General features: G+C 45.8%; 1 protein-coding gene across 2 annotated transcripts in view; it reads right to left on the bottom strand.

Annotated features, from left to right (window-relative positions):
- The window catches only part of HMGCS1 (3-hydroxy-3-methylglutaryl-CoA synthase 1), a 29,233-nt gene extending 28,603 nt beyond the window's left edge, over positions 1 to 630 (bottom strand). Inside the window, exon 1 of one of the 2 annotated variants that reach the window (XM_053591343.1) lies at positions 495 to 630. The gene's annotated coding sequence lies outside the window, so the exon portion shown is untranslated. The remainder of the gene's footprint in view (positions 1 to 494) is intronic. The other variant, XM_053591338.1, reaches the window with a different exon arrangement.
- Positions 631 to 16,105: the final 15,475 nt, after the last annotated feature.

Below are 16,105 nucleotides of genomic sequence, written 5' to 3'. Positions count from 1 at the left end.
TCTCTGTATGCGGCGGCAGGAAGACACACCCCCCCTGCCAACCTGCCAGTCTCTATCTAAGGAGAATCATGCCCGTCCTTCCGAGTCCAACCTTAACCCAAGGCTCTGGGAACGCCCTGACAGCCCAGTTTGCTTCTCTGCCCCTCCTGACGCCCCCCAATCCTCTCTTGGAGGTCAAAGCCACCTCTCTCCACCTCCAACTCTCATGTCATTAGAACACCTAGCCCTCAACGTCTTTCCTCCTTCTGCCCTCGGCTTCGCCTGCCCACACCAATGTCCTCGGCCCCTTCTTAGACAAATCCTGGGCAAAGGAGTTTCTCCACAGCCCCCGGCCGACGGAGCCCCATCCTCCCGGGCCAGGTCCACGCCTCCGCCTTGACCAGGAGCCCCAGCTCCTTCGGGCCTAGTCAAGGACACCGCCTCCCGCTAGCGCACACACCCTGCCCGCCGGCCTCTCAGCAGCCTGGCTCTCCTCCCCCGCGTGGGACACTCACCCAAACGTGACCGAGCGGCGGCAGAGGAAAGGCAGCAACCCGCGAAAGGAGAGTACGCGGCGCCGCCCCTCTGCCACCAGCTTTATAGCCGCCAACCTACCCAACTCCGGCACAGCCGGGAGTCGGTGGGGGGCGGGACAGTGACTCCAGGAGCCAATCACCGCCGGCAGAGTAACCTGGCAGTGCCCGCCCACCAGTCCGGCTTCTACCAATCGGAAGGAAACTAGAGGAGGTGGCTAGCCAGAGTTTTCCCTCGTGGCTGAAAGGATGGGGGAAGGGGCGGGGACAAAATCGGAGGGCTGAGGAAGTGGGGTGAGAGAGTGACGTAGAGTGGCACGAGAGCCTTCCTGCCAATGACGGAGCAGCGAGAGACGGCGAGAGCCAACGGGAGCAGAGTGAGAGGGCCTCCGACCAATTAGAGCTAAGTGAGAGGAGATGAGGGCCAATGGGGACTCCGCGTCCCATCACTGGAGAGATGGTCAAGTGTGGGAGGCGAGTTGGTCCCAGCTTGAGAGTCTATCAGGTTGCTAAGCAACCGGAGCTAGTCTTCACCTGAAAGATTTTTGAAATACTGTATTTGATTTGATTTAATCCTAACTTTTTTTTAGCAAAGTACCTGGGTTACAAGTTGGAGCAGGATACTTCACTCAGAATTTGTTTGTAAGTGTTCTGAATTCCGATTTGTAAATACCCAATGTTGTCACTTCTATTAAAAAACCTCCTTAAGTTAAAAAACCAACCAAACCATACCAAAATAAAATAAAACCCTGTTATTGAGACTCTTACTCCTATTTAAACCTAAAACAAGATAGTTTAGGAGAGTTAAGCATCAGTGAGGAGGGTGCAGTACATTGCCTGAGAAGGGATGTTGATCCTGAATTCAAAGGTTTTTGCCATCCGTGCACTCTGAGAAAGGGACTCCCTCTGGCCTGTTCTCTGTACCTTCTAAGCTCGATATGTGGTAGATAAAAGGTTGTGCAAAGAAGGAAGGTGCCCCCATAATTCTCAGCATAGTGAATCCACAGGATAAGGACTGCCTAGCTCCCCCAGAGCATGGGGTGCAAATCATTGAAATTCCATTTGGGGGAATCCAAAGGATAGTTAAGGCCTTGCAATAAACTCTTGCAATAAAGGCCTCTACCTGGCCTTTTAGTCAAAGAGAGAAACCACAATACTTAGCTTTGGTATGGGGGTCATGAGCAAGGTTTAGAGTTACTTGTATCTCTCCCCATATCAGTTTCATTACCAATTTCATTTATTAACATTAAATAACATTTATTAACATGAAATATTAAATGAGCCTGTTCATTGATAATTCTGTGCTTCATACAACTACTGTTGGGTGAAATTTATTATCCACTATAGATACTAAACTAGTAAGAGACATTCTCAGTAGCAAAGTGGCAAAGTATGTTGGAAATAGAATCATTGTGAAGTGGTGAAGTAAGTTACTTGTGGGGAGAGAAGAAAACCACACAATAATGGTTGTTACTTCATAGTACTGTTACTGAAGGAACAGGGTCCTGGAGCCTGTCACTGTCAGCCACTCTGGAGAGACAGGGATAGGTCCACCAATCTTTGTCAGAAGGCCAGCAATTCCGGAGATAGTGAGAGTAGCCTCTCCAAGGCTGTTCTGTTCTTCCCTTTCCAAAATTACAGTTTTATACATAAAAGTTCAAAGCAAAGACCACATTAACCCTTATTTTAAATAATAATCAGCATAATTCAGTGACCTATTACAACATTCCAATTTAAAACTTAATCGCCTAGGCAGCTCTGGTAGCTCAATGGTTAGGGCGCAGGCCACGTACACCCAGGCTGGTGGGTTGGAACTGGCCCAGACCAGCTAAACAACAATGACAACTGCAACAAAAAAATAGCCGTGCATTGTGTCGGGCGACTGTAATTCCAGCTGCTTGGGAAGCTGAGGCAAGAGAATCACTTAAGTCCAAGAGTTTGAGGTTGCTGTGAGCTGTGATGTCACCGCACCTTATAGAGGGCGACATAGTGAGACTGTTGTCTCAAAAACAAAAACCAAAAAACCCCAGCAAACTTAACTGCCTAAATCAATCCACCTAAACTACTCAAGATAACCATCCTTAAGGTGGTTTACAAAACAGTAAGAATGGGAGTGGCCACATACACAGGGCTGGAACCCAGCCTGGGCCTGCCAAACAACAATGACAACTACAACAACAACAACAAAAATAACCAGGCATTGTGGCTGGTGCCTGTAGTCCCAGCTACTTTGGAGGCTGAGGCAAGAGAATCTCTTAAAACAGCCAGCCCGGTGGCTCACATCTGTAATCTTAGCACTCTGTGAGGCCAAGGCAGGTGGATTGTTTGAGCTCATGAGTTCAAGACCAGCTTGAGCAAAAGTGAGACCCCGGTCTCTACTAAAATTAGAAAAACTGAGGCAAGAGGATTGATTGAGCCCAAGAGTTGGAGGTTGCTGTGAGCTTTGACACCACACCACTCTACCCAGGGCAAAAGCTTGAGACTCTGTCTCAAAAAAAAAAAAAAAAGAATGAGAGACAGGAGGTAAAGGTTGCTCAGGACCTAAACCAACCAGACCAGCTGTGTCACATTTGCCTTAGCCTGACCGACTCCATCTTATTCTTACTACATGTGCTTTCAGTATTACCCATGACTCTCACTCTGTTCTAGAATTTATGTCATTTCATACCTACAAAGTTAGTAGATGATAAATAGAAAGAGACATTGCTTGATTGTGATCAAGGGCAATTTGGTTTGCAGGTAGGAGATTAAAATTCCTGACATATTAGAATACAAGAAAGAAGATAAAAAGAGACAGCAAAGGGCGGCGCCTATGGCTAAGTCGGTAAGGCGCCGGCCCCATATACCGAGGGTGGCGGGTTCAAACCCGGCCCCGGCCAAACTGCAACCAAAAAATAGCCGGGCGTTGTGGTGGGCACCTGTAGTCCCAGCTACTCGGGAGGCTGAGGCAAGAGAATCTCTTAAGCCCAGGAGTTGGAGGTTGCTGTGAGCTGTGTGAGGCCACGGCACTCTTAAGTGAGACTCTGTCTCTACAAAAAAAAAAAAAAAAAGAGACAGCAAATAATTTCAACCTCAGGAGCAGACAGTAGGAAATGATTAGCCAAATAGTCATGACGATGGCCGTCTTATACAACTGGAAATTTCCACAAGGCATAGACTGTCTTTTTGATCAAAGTAGTCTTCTTAGGGTGCCGGCTCCATATACCAGAGCTGGGTTCAAAGCCAGCCCTGGCCAAAAAACTGCAAAAAAAAAAAAAAAATTAGTCTTCTTAAGCAAAGTGAGCATGGTTATTGATTTTTGGGAAGCTGAACAATGGACAACAAAATCAGTAAGTAATCAATTGAATTTTTAAAAGCCACAGTCTGGGATCCTATGAAATAAAACAGTAGATTATACCAGCCAATACAAATGTTAGCTATGACCAAAGTATACATATATTTATGATTGTGTGTGTTTTTTTTTTTTTTTTTGCAGTTTTTGGCCAGGGCTGGGTTTGAACCCACCACCTCTGGCATATGGGGCTGGCTCCCTACTCCTTTGAGCCACAGGTGCCGCCCATATGATGTGTGTTTTTTGAGCTTTTATTTGATACACTCACAGTGAAGCCAATGTCATACTTGAATGTGCATCTTAAGACCTAGTACGATATATGTTTTATTATAATGTTTCTAAATTTAATGCTGAATATTATTGGTCAAGCATTGTAGATGCTGTACATCAAAGGTAAAGTATAATTTATTGTACTGCCCTACTTTGAAAGGGAAAAAGAAGCTGCTTGGGAGGCTGAGGCAGGAGAATCGCGGAAGCCCAAGAGCTAGAGGTTGCTGTGAGTCCTGTGTACATCATGGCACTCTACTGAAGGCGGTAAGGTGAGACTCTATCTCTACAAAAAAAAAAAAAAAAAGAAAGGGAAAAAGAAGCTTCATAAGAAGCAGGAAAGTATTATAATGATAACATTTAGTATTACAAATTCATCTGTTGAACAAACATTAATTTTTACCTGCTCTGTGGTGGGGATAACATAAGAGCTCTATTGTTCAATAAGGGTAGTACTACATGTGAAATTTAGTAAATGTAGACTATAAATGTCTTACACAATAACTAAGAAAATGCCAGGAAGGTTATGTTAACCAGTGTGGTGAAAATATGTCAAATGGTCAATAAAGCCAGTGTATGCTGCCCCATGATCGCATTAATGTACACAGCTATGATTTAATAATAAAAATAAGTAAATAAGGGTAGTACTAGCTACATGTGGCTATTTTGCATTTGAAAAGGAGCTAGCCCACAGTGAGATGGACTACAAATGTAAAATACACATCAGACTTTAAAGACTTAGTCCAAAAAAGTTTTCTAAATCTCATAAATAATTTTAACATAGATCACATGCTTAATGATATTTTGGTTATATTGAGTTGAATACAATGTATTAATAAAACTAATTTTACCTGTTTATTTTGAGTTTTTAATGTTGCTACTAGAAAACATGGTTATCATTTGTGCTGGAAAATGGAATACATAATTGGAAGATATAGATTCTCTCCTCAAAGAGTGCATAGTCAAACGAGAGAGACATAAATATGGCAAGGGGTTGGGTTTCATACTACAACTCGAAAGCAAAAGTAAAAAGGCACCAATCTTTACTTTTTTTTTTTGAGACAGACCTCAAGCTGTCACCCTGGGTAGAGTGCTGTGGCATCATAGCTCACAGCAACCTCCAACTCCTGGGCTTAAGCGATTCTCTTGCCTCAGCCTCCCAAGTAGCTGGGACTACAGGCGCCTGCCACAATGCCTGGCTATTTTTTGGTTGCAGCCGTCATTGTTGTTTGGTGGACCCTGGGCTGGATTCGAACCTGCCAGCTCAGGTGTAGGTGGCTGGCGCCTTAGCCACTTGAGCCATAGGCGCTGAGCCCAATCTTTACTTTTTTTTTTTTTTTTTTTTGTAGAGACAGAGTCTCACTTTATGGCCCTCGGTAGAGTGCTGTGGCCTCACACAGCTCACAGCAACCTCCAACTCCTGGGCTTAAGCGATTCTCTTGCCTCAGCCTCCCGAGTAGCTGGGACTACAGGCGCCCGCCACAACGCCCGGCTATTTTTTGGTTGCAGTTTGGCCGGGGCCGGGTTTGAACCCGCCACCCTCGGTATATGGGGCCGGCACCTTACCGACTGAGCCACAGGCGCCACCCCCAATCTTTACTTTTTGTAGGGAAAATATCCTTTGCAGTCTCTTTCTCACTCGGTAATGGGTAGGAGGGAGTGGAGTGGAAAAAAACTCAGATTTATAAATTAAAGGTATCTGTGCTTCTTCCAGTTTAAACCAGCTTAATTTTCCCTAAATATTCAGTCAATTCAAAGTTTAATACAAGGCTATTTCTCAAGCCCTCTACTTGGCAAGATGGCATCTGGGTTTTACAGAGCTGACTAGGTTGATGTTGTATCAGAAGAGAGGGCTCTGCCGTGCACACGGGTTCCTGTATCTGCCCTTTGCTTACCAGGATCCTGCTTTGGCTCCCTTTATGCAGTGGAATCCTAAGGCTCATTAACAGCTTTCATTTGGTGCCCTAGTCAGCCTACTGAGCCTCTTTTTTCGGCAAAATCCCTCAACCCTGCCAACCAGAATTTCAGCCCTTTTCTTTCATCTGCACAACTCTAGCAACTTCTATAGTCCTTCCAACAACTCAGGGGAGGCTCAAGGCCTCATAGAGACCTAACTGCACGATGACACTATTCTACCCCATGGATACTCCAAAGTAGGCCTGTGGTTTCCCAGGAGATATTCTCCTGTCTCCATCCTGCAAAGTTCTTAGTAGGAAGTGGATTGAAAACCTCACTGAATTAGCATTCATACTTTGACAACCCAGTATTGTTTTTTTTTGTTTTGGGGGGATTTTATGAGACAGAGTCTCACTTTGTCACCCTTGGTAGAGTGCTATGACATCATAGCTCACAGCAACCTCAAACTCTTGGGCTTAAGTGATTCTCTTGCCTCAGCTTCCCAAGTAGCTATTTTGAGAGACAGGGTGTATGTGTGTGGGAGGTGTCTCGGCTCTGGCTCAGGCTGATCTAGAACTCCTGAGCTCAGGCAATCCACCCGCCTGGGCCATCCAGAGTGCTAGGGTTGCAGGTGTGAGACACTGCACCCAGCCCAGTATTGTTTTCAACACTGCCTTCCTCTAGGGTTTTACCTCTTCTCCTTCCTCTTTCCGTTATACTGATCAAAGGGTTACAACCGTGAGAAGATGCATAAGAGGTATTTTAAAACACTACAATTAGCAAGTACACTGTAATTCAAGTGCTACACAAAGCAGCATGCCCAAAGGACAGTGGAAGTTCAAAGGAGAAGTATCTAATCCAGTCTGAGGGTTAAGGAAGCCTTCCCAGAGCAGGCGTTATCCACTCGTTTGTCACATTATAAATCTTTATTGAGCACTACTGTGTGCCAGGCACTGTTCTAGATTTCAGGGTTATATGTGGTGAAAAAGAGAGTTTGTGATCCAGTCAAGCTTAGTGGGAGACAACAGGATATAATATAAGAAGAATAGTAAATGAGCTGAGGTTTCTTCAGGTAGTAATGATCCTATGAAGAAAATAATGTAGTTAATGGGCGGCACCGGTGGCTCAGTGGGAAGGGTGCCCGCCCCATATTCAGAGGGTGGCGAGTTCAAATCCAGCCCCTGCCAAACTGCAACAAAAAAATAGCCAGGCGTTGTGGCAGGCGCCTATAGTCCCAGCTGCTCCAGAGGCTGAGGCAAGAGAATCGCCTAAGCCCAGGAGTTGGAGGTTGCCGTGATGCTGTGATGCCACGGTACTCTACTGAGGGCAATAAAGTGAGACTCAGTCTCACTAATTAATTAATTAATTTAATTTAATAAAAATAATGCAGTTAATGAAATAGTAAATGACTGTGGAGTGGGTAAGGGCATGAAGTGGTTAGGAAAACACTCTCGGAATAGTTATACTTAAGTAGAGACTCGAAGGATGAGGTATGTGGCCAGTCTAGGAAGCTCTGGGGACAGAGTGATGCCAGGGGAAGGAGCAGCAAGGGTAAAGGTCCTGCGAGAGGAACAGGCTCAGCTTGTTTGAAGGACGGCAAACAAAGGTCCATGTGAGTTTTGAAGGACCAACAGGACTTATCTGGGTTGTGTACCAGGGGTAGGAGAAAAGGAGGGGGATAGGAAAACATTGCCAGGAAAGGGATCTATAAGCTACACAAAGTGAGGACTGAAGCTTTCTTTAATCAAGAGTGATTAAGGCCAGGCGCGGTGGCTCATGCCTGTAATACTAGCACTCCAGAAGCCGAGGCAGGTAGATTGCCTGAGCTCACAGGTTCGAGACCAGTCTAAGCTAGAGCTCAACTGCATCACTAAAAATAGCTGGGCGATCGGAGGCGCCTGTAGCTCAGTGAGTAGGGCGCCGGCCCCATATGCCGAGGGTGGCGGTTCAAACCCAGCCCCAGCCAAACTGCAACAAAAAAATAGCCGGGCGTTGTGGCGGGCGCCTGTATTCCCAGCTACGTGGGAAACTGAGGCAAGAGAATCGCTTGAGCCTAGGAGTTTGAGGTTGCTGTGAGCTGTGATGCTATGGCACTCTACCCAGGGACCCTATGGCTCACGCTTATAATCCTAGCACTCTGGGAACCCAAGGCGGGTGGATTGCCCAAGTGCATGAGTTCGAGAGCAGCCTGAGCCAGAGCAAGACCTCCTCTCTAAAAATAGCCTCGCGTCCTGGCTGGTCTGTAATCTCAGCTACTTGGGAGGCTGAGGCAACAGAATCAATGGAGGTTGCTGTGAACACTCTACTGAGGGCAACAAAGTGAGACTCTATCTCAAAAAAATAAAAAATAAAAATAAAGAAAAATAAATCTTTGATTGGTAAACATGAAACTGGAAAGAGAGTTAGAATATAGCTCTTGGGCTCGGAGCCTGTGGCTCAAGCGGCTAAGGCACCAGCCACATACACCTGAGCTGGCCGGTTTGAATCCAGCCCACTCCCCAGACAACAATGACGGCTGCAACCCAAAAATAGGCGTTGTGGCAGGCGCCTATAGTCCCAGCTGCTTGGGAGGCTGAGGCAAGAGACTCACTTAAGCCCAGGAGTTGGAGGTTGCTGACTAAGGGTTGTAGCTGTGATTACAGGTACCCGCCACAACGCCCGGCTACTTTTTTGTTGCAGTTTGGCTGGGGCTGTGTTTGAACCCGCCACCCCATATATGGGGCCGGCGCCCTACACACTGCGCCACAGGCACCGCCCTGATTCTCCTTTTTGATGGCTGACCAACTCCACTTCTAGCCTTCAATTTGCTAAACAAATTAGGACCTCGATCAGGTGAAAGTCTAGTCTTAACTGCCTGGGTAATATTTAGCTTCTTTAAAGTAAGTGACTTTTTCTACCTCTGCTCCAATATGTGTCAACTTTGAAAGCTTAAACTTTAGCAGATGATCCAGCTTCTGACACCTTAGTGGGGCACTTCACTGTAGACTTTATGTACTAAAAGCATATCCCACCCTCACTTGTAGTCTGTGGGAGGAATGTATTAGTGTAGCAGCCAGCTGACAATAGCATGAATTATACAATGTGGTTACAAGTGAGTCATCCCAGATTATTTGGAGAACATAAGTCGACATGAATGTTGAGGCTCAAAGCTGAGAAATAAAGAGGCACTAAATAAACACCTTAAAAGAGCAATCTGGGACCAGATATGTTCCTTCAAAAGGCTTTCAAACTGGTGGAAAAAAAAATGAAAAAAACAAACAAACCTTTTTTACAATCAGCCACTACCTTCTCTACCTCTGCAATCTAAAAGAAGGAGCAATAGGTGAAGACATGAAGGGAGGGAGGGCCAGGAGTCATTAGCCCTGGGGAGAGGGCAATTTCTTCCTACCCTGCGGAAGATGGGAAGCAGGTACATTCCCTAATCCCCCAGGGCAAATCAAGATTTGGAGTTTTTCTAAGTAGAAACTGGCAAGTAGAAACTGACATTTCTCTCCTCCACTGGCTGATTGCTGAGCTATTGGGTGAACAGGCCTTGTCCCACTGCTGCCTGTGGAGCACCATGAGGCAGAAAAGGCCCATTCTTGGAAGAACTTGACATATACCAGGGAAGCTGAGAAGCATATGTAAACCTAGAAATTGGTGCCTGCTTTGGGTCTGTAGATTTTTTTTTTAATGGTCATTCTGTTGTACTTATTTTTTTTTTAATTTCAGATTAATGTAAGGGTGCAATTAGGTTATAATGTTTGCATCTGTTAGGAAGAATCCCTGTTGAAGTGTCCCACAATCAGAAGGTGTGCCAAATACCCTTACATTGTCCCCATGAAGTGGAAGCACACCCCTCCCTCCCTCTACTCCCCTATCCCCGTCCCTCCTCTCTCTCCATTTCCTCTTCTCTCCATCCCCCTTCCCACATCATAAATTGAACTGAGTTTTTCTCTTATGGGGACATGTATTAGATCGTCTACTGGCTTCATATTAGTGTTGGGAACATTCGATACTTGCTTTTCCATTCCTGTGATACTTTACTAAGAAGAATGTGTTTCAACTCTACCCAGGTTAATACAAAAGATATAAAGTCTCTATCTTTTTTTCTTTTTTTTATTGTTGGGGATTCATTGAGGGTACAATAAGCCAGGTTACACTGATTGCAATTGTTAGGTAAAGTCCCTCTTGCAATCATGTCTTGACCCCATAAAGTGTGACACACACCAAGGCCCCACCCCCCTCCCTCCGTCCCTCTTTCTGCTTTTCCTTCCCCCGACAAAAATGTTCATCATCTCTATATATTAGAGAAATGCAAATCAAGTCTCTATCTTTTTATGGCTGAATAGTATTCCCTGGGGTACATATACCACAGTTTGTTAATCCATTTCTAGTTTGATGGGCATTTCCACATCTTGGTGATTGTGAATTGAGCTGCCATAAACAATCCAGTGCAGGGGCGGCGCCTGTGGCTCAGTGAGCAGGGCGCCGGCCCCATATGCCGAGGGTGGAGGGTTCAAACCCAGCCCGGGCCAAACTGCAACAAAAAAATAGCCGGGCGTTGTGACGGGCACCTGTAGTCCCAGCTGCTTGGGAGGCTGAGGCAAGAGAATCGCGTAAGCCCAAGAGTTAGAGGTGCTGTGAGCCGTGTGACGCCACGGCACTCTACCCGAGGGCGGTACAATGAGACTCTGTCTCTACAAAAAAAAAAAAAAAAGAAATCCAGTGCAAAGGTCCTTCTGATAAAATGATTTTTTTTTCTTCTGGTTAGATGTCTAGTAATGGGATTATGGGATCAAATGAAAGGTCTATTTTGAGTTCTTTGAGGATTCTCTATACTTCTTTCCAAAGGGGCTGTATTAGTTTGCAGTCCCAGGGTCTGTAGATTTTTTTTTTTTTTTTTTTTTTTGAGACAGAGCCTCAAGCTGTCGCCCTGGGTCGAGTGCCATGGCATCGAGCTTACAGCAACTTCCAACTCCTGGGCTTAAGGGATTCTCTTGCCTCAGCCTCCCAAGTAGTTGGGACTACAGGCGCCTGGCTATTTTTTGGTTGTAGTTGTCACTGTTGTTTGGCAGGCCTAGGCTGGATTCGAACCCGTCAGCTCTGGTGTATATTGCTGGCGCCTTAGCTGCTTGAGCTACAAGCGCCGAGCTGGTCTGTAGATTTTTTATTCATCTTTTTTTTTTTTTTTTCCTTTTTTGCAGTTTTTGGCCAGGGCTGGGCTTGAACCCACCACCTCCGGCATATGGGGCCAGCGCCCTACTCCTTTGAGCTACAGGTGCCGCCCTGGTCTGTAGATTTTTGAGAGACAAACTTGTTGGAATGGCCACATGAGGAAAGGAAGAATGGCCTATGGTTCATCCATCCAGTTCCTGAGAAAAAGATAAGGGAATTCCTCTAGAGTAGGACACCACAACACTAAGACAACATGAAAGAGAACTTTATGTTTCCCTTGGCCTTAGGTAAAAGTGCCCATACCATAGAACAGGCAGAGCAAGAGCTGTGGCTAGTAAGTACAGACCTTGCTAGGATTCTGCTTCTCCACCCCCACAGTTTTATTTGACTTTTGTTTTAGGCTATTTCCTCACATCATAAGATGGTTACACCAAGTTTTTACATGCTTACTTACATCGTGTCCTCATACAACAATATCCAAAGCCTGGAAGAGAGGAATCCCTAAATCCCTTTGGAAGAGCAAAGAAAATTTTTTCAGAGATCCCCCATAGACTTCCCTTCCTGTCTGATTGGGCAGAATCGCATCACATGCCCTTCCCTTATAGGGGAAATACAAATAACAAAATTAGCTTCAGCTTTCCCTAAAAAATACTCAGGATTCTGTTTATAAAGAAGATGGAGTATGGCTGGGCGCCCGTGGCTCAGTGGTTAGCATGCCAGTCACATACACCAGAGCTGGTGGATTTGAACCTGGCCCAGCCTGCTAAACAACAATTGCAACAAAAAATAGCCAGGCATTGCGGCAGGTGCCTGTAGTCCCAGCTACTTGGGAGGCTGAGGCAAGAGAATCACTTAAGTCCAAGAGTCTGAGGTTGCTGTGAGCTGTGATGCCACAGCACTTTACTCAGGGCGACATAGTAAGACTCTCTCTCTCTCTCAAAAAAAAAAAAAAATACACATATATATATAAAATATATATATATGTGTGTGGTGGGTTCGAATTTAGCCCAGGCCAGCTAAACAACAATGACAACACAACAACAACTATGTGTGTATATATATGTCTGTGTATATATAACACCCACATATATATAAATGCGGAACTTTGTATTTCATTTCTCTGGTAAACATAAAAGTACTGCAGAACACAAAATTGTGGATTTTGGCACTACTATTTTAATCCATGCAAACATTTGCTTATTTACACTGAAAGAAAAAATAGTTGAGCATATTTGTCTTTTTTTCCTCTTGACTTCTTAACATGTTGTGCCCAGGAGTTCCACAAAGACCACACTGTCAAACAAGCCAAATTTACAGCAGAGGCCTTTTTTTTTTTTTTTTTTTTTTGTAGAGACAGAGTCTCACTTTATGGCCCTCGGTAGAGTGCCGTGGCATCACACAGCTCACAGCAACCTCCAACTCCTGGGCTTAAGCGATTCTCTTGCCTCAGCCTCCCGAGTAGCTGGGACTACAGGCGCCCGCCACAACACCCGGCTATACAGCAGAGGCCTTTTATTGAAGAGCTGGGCAGCGACTGCCTCAGTGTCCCAACATGAGGTTTCTGAGAGCAGCCCCAAGGGCTTAAAGGGTCGGGCTTGTAAGGCCTGGTCTGCATTCTGGTCAGCACGCAGGCTGTCCAGCTGCATCCAGGTAGGATAGCAAGCAAGCATTGTACAGAAGCAGAATTTTGCGGTTAGCTATCTGTCTTACTTCTTTGTTTTAATATTTTCCCCCTATACATCTTAGTTTCAGTATTTTCCCCACCTGGTATTGTTTAAAAGTCAGTCTGGGAACAGTTTATACCTCCCAGTTTGTTTCCCAGGGAGCTAGCCAAGCAAGAAACTGGGAATGAACTGGAATCAAGAAATTAATTAGTACTTTCTTATTTACCTTGGGAGTGAACTAGACTTCATTTCTTTTTTTGAAAGCTTGCAGTCCAGAAATTTGCCAGGAGTTAACTGGTATTTTTCCATTATAGCCTAGGCCTAACATTTTTTTCTTTAGGCTATGCCCACTAACATAGACCTATTTTCACTATTTAGAGAATCCCTCATGAACGCTCCTTGCTGTCTTCATCCCACAATCTGAAGATGGGAACACCAGATAATCACTTTCCCAGATCATCTAACAGTTGCAGAAGAAGCACTTGACCTGGATTCAGCATGTCAGGCCATCTGGGACTTTGGATCTGAAGCCAGTTTTGCAAAGAAGCAAGGAAGTGGACAATTGTTTCTGACAGGGGTTACCAAGGCTGTACAATCCATTTGTCAGGGACAAAGGCCCAGAGTGCGTTCAGGGCTAGTGGTGCAAGCCACAGCACCAGTATCCTGCAGAGGCAGCAGGGTCTTCCTGACTGGTGTCAGGCTGCTGTGCCGACTGACCAGCCACCCTTCTTTCTACCTATTTTCTTATCCTGCTTCAGTCTTCCCTGAAATTCTCTGAGATGTCTAATATACTTTTAATAAATCCCTTTTCTGCCTAAATCAGCCAATTTGGTGTCTAATACAATAATGGCTAACTCTTAGGCCAGGCATCATGGCTCACACTTATAATTCTAGCACTCTGGGAGGGCAAGGTGGACAGATTGCCTGAGCTCAGGAGTTGGAGACCAGCCTGAACTAGAGCGAGACCCATCTCTAAAAATAGCCAGGTGTTATAGTAGGTGCCTGTAGTCCTAGCTACTTGGGAGGCTGAAGCAAGAGGATCACTTGAGCCCAAGAGTTGGAGGTTGCTGTGAGCTATGATGTCATAGCACTCTATATAGGGTGACAAAGTGAGACTCTGCCTCAAAACAAAAACAAAAACAAAATCAATAATGGCTAATTATTGATGATTATACCTTTCTGAAATGTTGGACATTTTATGTTATAAAAAAGAAAAGAGGGTGGCGCCTGTGGCTCAGTCAGTAAGGCGCCGGCCCCATATGCCGAGGGTGGCGGGTTCAAACCCAGCCCCGGCCAAACTGCAACCAAAAAATAGCCGGGCGTTGTGGCGGGCGCCTGTAGTCCCAGCTACTCGGGAGGCTGAGGCAAGAGAATTGCTCAAGCCCAGGAGTTGGAGGTTGCTGTGAGCTGTGTGAGGCCACGGCACTCTACCGAGGGCCATAAAGTGAGACTCTGTCTCTACAAGACTCCAGGCTTTGCGCCTATAGCACAGTGGCTACAGCACCGGCCACATATACCAAGGCTGGCAGGTTTGAACCCAGCCCAGGACAGCTAAACGACAATGACAACTGAAACAAAAAATAGCCAGGCTAGGGAAGCGCCTGTGCCTCAGTGGGTAGGGTGCCGGCCCCATATACCGAGGGTGGTGGATTCGAACCCAGCCCCAGCCAGCTGAAAGAGCAATGAGAATTGCAATGAAAAATAGCTGGGCATTGTGGCAGGTGCCTGTAGTCCCACCTACTTGGGAAGCTGAGGCAAGAGAATCGCTTAAGCCCAAGAGTTTGAGGTTGCTGTGAGCTGTAAGCCCTATCAAGTGCAATGTAGTGAGACTCTGTCTCAAAAAAAAAAAAAAGAAAGAAAGAAAGAAAGACTCCAGTGTTATTTCATTACCCATATTGCTACTGGGAGATTATGAACATGGTTGTTTTTTTTTTTCAATTTCAGGTTAATGTGAGGGTACAAACAACTAGGTTACAATATTTGCGTTTGTTAGGTAGAGTCACTCTTATAGTTATGCCCTGCATGAATATGGATTATTGTTAGGTATGTGTTATAATCCTGTCTTTATTAATCAGTCCTTGTGACATCCAGAAAAATAACATAAAAATAGCAAGGACCTTGCTGAAGGGAGAGGCATGTGGCGGCATCATTGTAAAATACTCCTGTTCTCTCCGTACCCACTTACTTCCTCCTCCCCTATTTTTTGCTCTTGCTCAGGCTGATCTTGGAACTTGTGAGCTCACCCAATCCACCTGCCTGGGCCTCCCAAAGTGCTAGGATTATGGTACCTGACCAGCCCTTCACTTTTCAAAGAGATTTTGAAAGCACATGTAGTCAGAATAAGATAGTCTGTCGGGCTGGGCCTGTGGCTCGACAGGTGGAGTGCCGGCCCCATATACCGAGGGTGGAGGGTTCAAACCCAGCCGGCCCCAGCCCAACTGCAACAAAAAAATAGCCAGGCATTATTGTGGCAGGCGCCTGTAGTCCCAGCTACTTGGAAGGCTGAGGCAAGAGAATCCCCTAAGCCCGGGAGTTGGAGGTTGCTGTGAGCTGAGACACCACAGCACTCTACTGAGGGCGATAAAGTGAGACTCTGTCTCCAAAAAAAAAAAAAAAAAAAAAGGGCGGCGCCTGTGGCTCAGTTGGTAAGGCGCCGGCCCCATATACCGAGGGTGGCGGGTTCAAGCCCGGCCCCGGCCAAACTGCAACCAAAAAATAGCGGAGCGTTGTGGCGCGCACCTGTAGTCCCAGCTACTCAGGAGGCTGAGGCAAGAGAATCGCTTAAGCCCAGGAGTTGGAGGTTGCTGTGAGCTGTGTGAGGCCACGGCACTCTACCAAGGGGCCATAAAGTGAGACTCTGTCTCTACAAAAAAAAAAAAAAGATAGAGTCTGCTGTCAGGCTAGGGAAGACATGAAACAGCTGGTTGGGTTGGTTTAGGTCCTGCCTTACCTTCACCTGCTGTCTCCCATTCTTACTATCTTGTCAATTTAGCTCCCACCTTAAAGGTACCTATGTTGAGTAGTTTAGGAAGATTGATTGAGGAGATTAATTTTTTTTTTTGACACCAAGTCTCATTGTGTTGCCCTTGATAGAGTGCCGTAGCATCATAGCTCACAGCAGCCTCAAACTCTTGGGCTCACGCGATTCTCTTGCCTCAGCCTCCCGAGTAGCTGGGACTACAGGCTCCCACCACAACACTCAGCTATTTTTTTTAGAGATGAGGTTACGCTCTGGCTCAGGTTGGTCTCAAACCTGTGAACTCAGGCAATCCACTTGC

Source organism: Nycticebus coucang, chromosome 1, assembly GCF_027406575.1.
Source record: "Nycticebus coucang isolate mNycCou1 chromosome 1, mNycCou1.pri, whole genome shotgun sequence".
In the NCBI taxonomy this organism is placed as follows: domain Eukaryota; kingdom Metazoa; phylum Chordata; class Mammalia; order Primates; family Lorisidae; genus Nycticebus; species Nycticebus coucang.
Note: the sequence above shows the minus strand (reverse complement) of the source record. Positions and strands in the feature narration are given on the sequence as shown.